The 5,245-nt window shown below is 34.9% G+C and overlaps 1 non-coding gene across 1 annotated transcript; it reads right to left on the bottom strand.

Annotated features, from left to right (window-relative positions):
- Window positions 1-4,404: 4,404 nt before the first annotated feature.
- LOC122803021 lies at window positions 4,405-4,480 on the bottom strand. The gene has a single exon (XR_006365066.1). It is a non-coding gene; the product is annotated as a small nucleolar RNA SNORD113/SNORD114 family (small nucleolar RNA).
- Window positions 4,481-5,245: the final 765 nt, after the last annotated feature.

Genomic DNA, 5,245 nt, shown 5'->3' with positions numbered 1-5,245 from the left:
TATGCAGTTTTCTCTCATCCTCTTTTGCTTTATAGAAATGCTTCTGTAACTTGGTTTTATTATTTCTAAACATAGAAATGCTATTGTAAATATAAGTAAATTGCTTTCTAATAAACTCAGTACTTAAAAGCACTTACTTTAAAGTTCTGTTTGTCTATATGAAATTTTTAATCTAGACTTGTAGGTAACTGTATTCTTTTAGCTAAAACTAATGTTCAGTGTATATTCTGCAAAGGTGTTATAGAGAATGTGTTATAAGAACAGAATAGTTCTCTAAATACATGACAAAAACGTATGTGTTTCATGAGTTCCACATTGCAGAGATTTGTAATATAAATCCATGTACAAGCTCTAAGCAGATAAATTCCAAATGAGCTAAACCTTAGACCAAAAATGCCAAAGCTAACTGCATGGGAAGCAAATGCTACCTTCTAACAGAAATACAAGCATGCCTTAAAGTGAATGAGACTGATGGTAAAACAGTCAGTGCATTGTGGGTGCTATCCGTTTTAAATTCCACACTCAAGGTTCTCACCATAGGACTGCCGATATTATATAGAATAGTTAAGATGGAGTTTCAGTCAGTAATTTATATGTAAAGATCTTAAATGTTTTGTCAAATAACCTCTGTACATGCCCCCAGCAACTATTATTCTACCATTCTGTGTTTCATGCAAGAAATGTATGAATTTTTCTAGGTCATCAGCACTTGGCTTTGGTAGTCTATACACTTCAAGTGTTATATAATTTGGCGTTGTCTTTATTGTAATAGTTACACAATCTACAGTAATGGTGTTATCACTGAATGTGTAATAATCACAGGTCTCATAACAATCTTTAATTCTATTAAAACACATCCACATGAGTTTTTGATAGGATGTCTGTTCCAGTAAAAATATTTATACCCTGACAAAACTGGCTTTCAATCATTGTTCTTTAACCATGTTTCACAAACAACATCAATCTTATGGGAACATAGCAAATTTTCCAAAAAAAAAAAAAACTTTAGTGTTAATGCTACTAGCATTAGCAGCCCTTGGAGATCCATCAAATATGTCTGTGAACTGTTAAATTTTTGACCTGGCAAAAATCCTGCCTTAAGTTTGTCAATTATCACAAAATATGTACTATAAAAATTCTCTTCCCTGACTTTGATGAGTGCACGTCATCCTGACTAAGCACATGTTCCCAAAATTAAGCTTGGATGCTCTACACACTTCCATTTTTTTATAATGGGACATTTTTGTCATGTAGGTATTTATCCAAAAAATCTTTTCATCCATGGTGACCTCACTATCCTTTCTATATATGATTTGTGAAAAATACATTCTAACACATTTACAAGCTATGATATCTAAGAGATATGTAAGTTCCCTACTAACAGTCACAGAGTCCTTGTGGATGAGAGATCATTTGTACCAACGTGAATTAAAACAGATTCCTACTTCCTTACATTGGGGCATTCTAGGGCTTTTCACACATCATCTATTTCTACTGCTGGCAAACATAATACAATTTGATGTTCATTGTCTTCTCTGCAGATGTAAGTATCAGTTCCTCTAATAACTGAATCTGTAATTAGAATATAATTTCTGACCAGACCCAAAGAATTGTCAACTTCTAATTCAGTAATCTCAGCTCTATTAATTGTTAGAAAAGAATGATTTCTATCATGATTAGTCTTATTAATCCCACTGTTTCCATTGCTTATTACATTTGTAGGCATATACTTCTCACCCAGTTGATTTTATATTTCCACGGCTTTAGCCATGTTGTCGTCTTCTATCTTTCTCCCCTTTTTTCTTACAGCAATGTTCTTTAATCCTTTCAAGTTCAGTTTTAATTTCTTCCTTTTCATCTGCTCTTGCCTGTTTTTTCTACCTTCTCTTTTGTAAAGTGATACCTTCTTCTGTAGACTTAAGTTTTTCTGGTAGAAAAAGTGTTATAATTCCCTGTAATTGGTGTGTTACATAACAAAGCAGTGTCCTTTTTAGTATGTATTCTCTTTGTTTCATCGACATTAATCAGTTTCTTTTTCTTCCTTGTTATTTGTTGTGAACTTCTTGCCTTGTTTCTTTTTTATTTCCTTCTATATGCTCTGAATCCTTAGATTGTTGAATACTTGTATCCAGAATTCCAAAGTTGTTAGTGGTATGATATTATTCAATAGGAGCTGAATGTTATTTAATCATGCCTAAATGTATTCTATTATTTAATCATTCCTAAATGTATTCTATTTTCTCTTTGCCTAAGATTATTTATGTCATCTGTCCAGTCATATATGTAACAACAGTTCTCCAAGCCATGCCATTTGCACAAGTGCAATCGTCATCAGTAAGTGTAGATTTACCACTAATAATGGTAAGCAAATCATGCAACTTTTGACATGAGGAACACAGATCACCAGTGTTATTAGGTGTTACCTTTAAATATACACATGATTTATTATACTGTACAATATATTTGTGCTTTAGCAAATCATTAATGGCATACTCATTTAAGGAATAATTCTAAAAGAAAAAGGATAATTAAAGTTAGTTACCACCGAAGTCACAAGAGTTTTTAAATCAATTTCTATGAGAAAACCACACAAGCAGTATACAAATAATATTACATTTTGTACATTTGGAAGAGTAGAGACTTGCTGAACTTATTGAAATAAGGAAGCATAGCTTTATTGCCTTTCAGACTTGCATTGACTTGCCTGATGAGGATGGCTCAGACTGGTTATTGACTGGAAAATGTATTTAAATTAGACAGTTGTACAACTAGGTAGTCTATTCTTCCAAGTTACCATTATCTGTGCATTTTTGTGCCTCTTATCTAAGAAGAGGGAATTCAAGCACAGGCTCTTGTTTCACCTGGTCAACAAAGACTATAATGCTTGAGCAACAAGCTTGGATTTTTATTTATTTATTTGTTTTTGGTGAGCTCAGTAGTGACTGATGTATTGTCCCTTCTGGATTTATGTGGGTTTGTCTGTTGCTTTAATAAGGTCAGCTGTGAAACTGGGAGCCTTATTCTATTGATCTGCCATAAGCTGCACATCCTCCAGCTTTAACTAAGAATAAAGAAAGCAGAGGAGAAATTCTAGTACAAGAACTTGTTTCATCTGGGTATGTACTAAGTGAGCTAAGTGCAGCATTATGGTGTCAGTTTTGTACTTGCCAGACACCATCCACAATCAAATTTATCACCTCTATAGCTGTTGTGTCTTTCGGCTTTTCCCGGTTAGGGGTCGCCACAGCAGAACTCCGGTCCGCTAATGATTAGCAGTAGATTTTTACGTGCCAAGTTGCCAGCCCTGATGCACAACCTTCAATGAAGGTACGCCCATTCATGCATGTCTCCACACAGAAGATGCTCTAGCTGAGAATCGAACAGGACAACGTCTTACTGTGAGGCGACAATGCTACCGCAGCACAACCACTGCAATCAATTAAAAAGATTTGGCAAAATAAATAACTAAATAAATAAATAAATAACCAGAATAGGTATTTCCTGCTGTACCATCAGCCTGTACATGCGTAGCTGCACATAGTTGCACTAACTACACACTTCCCAGTGAAATCTCATTGGTAAACATACCTGACATGTTCAGTTTAACCAAAGAAAAGCACTCTGTTCTGTTAATCTTAATTTAAGGATCTACTTGATTGCAAAAGATTTGTATTATGTTTTTATTGACCTTAACTCCAAGATATGCTAGATTTCTGTAATGAACTAAAGTACCCTGCTGGCTGTTGCCTGTTGTCCATTGTTACACCGCTGTGTCTGTTCAGTTGCTACTATCTGGCTAACTTAGTTGTTGCTGTTGGATGACTGTTCCATTTTTTTCCTCTTTTTGAATACATTCTTTTAATTAATTATTTTATTGGTATTGGGTTATAATTTCTTTTTTGTTTTACCTTGAAGTTTTTTTTTTTTATATTGCTTCACTGCAATGATTTGCTGCTATTGACCTTACTATATTTCTGGACTAGCTGTAGTCATTAGTTACTTTACACACAGTTTGTTATTGTTAGTCATTGCTTTTGATAAAATGGTACCACTAGGATATAATGCATACGCCTGGTTGATTAATGACATTTCTTCATAGCCTCCAGTTCACTGTTGTCATTAACTACTTACACCTGAGTTGTTCTTGCACAAACATTGTACTTCACATTGTAGTTGTGATGATTAATTGTCTTATCAAGTACATCAGGGTTGCTTGTAGTCACTGTTAATTTACTTGTGTCCTTACTTGAAAGTTATACCTAATAACAGATTATTGTATGCTGTAACTACTCTGGAGGTTATAGCAGTCAAATTTGTACCATAGCCAGATGTAATTTAATTTGGGTGCTAAGTTCTGTTACAATCTAATAGCTTCTGAAACATAGCACTCCCCTTAGCAAAGAGTTTTAGCTCTGAGTTGCAGAAACCTTGTAATCCATTGTACTTTATACTGTTGACACCAGTTTTCATCAGCACTACAAGGGCTATCAGTTTACAAGGCTGACAATCTGGGATGCTATATGTGCTTCATTGTTTGTGTTCCTTTCACCCAGCACTGCTAACACTATTGACATGCAGAGTGTACACACTGCATTACTATGTGTTCTCCTTATGTATTACTGACATGTACTGCACACATCTCCTTGTCTATAAACCATGAACTTCTCTCTGCAAACCACTACAGAGGTTCATATAGGTGCATAATTCTATTTACGAATCACACATCTCTCAGCACAGAGGTCAACATGCTATATAACCTGCATCTGAGATGCACGCCACATGTCGTCTCTGAGTCAGACCACCTGATGATAGAGGAATAAGCTAGAAAAATATCTTATTGTTTAGTTTGCTGATGTAATGTGTGCTAGGCAGGAGACGTCTGCCAAATATGTCAATGTAGACAGTACAATATAACATACTTATTAAACCCCAATATAGGAAGAGTTTAACAAAATTATACACAAAATAAATGAATTAGAAAAATATAACCTTCACAGCAGCAGCATTTGAAGCTGAAACTACTAAATCATTTTATAGCACAGCAAGAGAATAAGAAAGTGCATTCTGAGAGGGCATTGCTTGCTCTGTTCTCTGTTGAGAATATAAATAAACTACTTGATACAAATGGCAAGGTCAAGCAACAGAACTACAGGAAGAGACAGACCAATCAGATACCACTGAAGAAAGGCCCAGGGTTCTAGATGTAGCATTTGCTGTGGATAGTACTATCTGTAACGAGCTGTTA

Source organism: Protopterus annectens, chromosome 5.part0 (assembly GCF_019279795.1).
Source record: "Protopterus annectens isolate FY-2018-M chromosome 5.part0, PAN1.0, whole genome shotgun sequence".
Taxonomy (NCBI): domain Eukaryota; kingdom Metazoa; phylum Chordata; order Ceratodontiformes; family Protopteridae; genus Protopterus; species Protopterus annectens.
The sequence above is the reverse complement of the archived record's forward strand: the minus strand, read 5'-3'. Positions and strand labels throughout refer to the sequence as shown.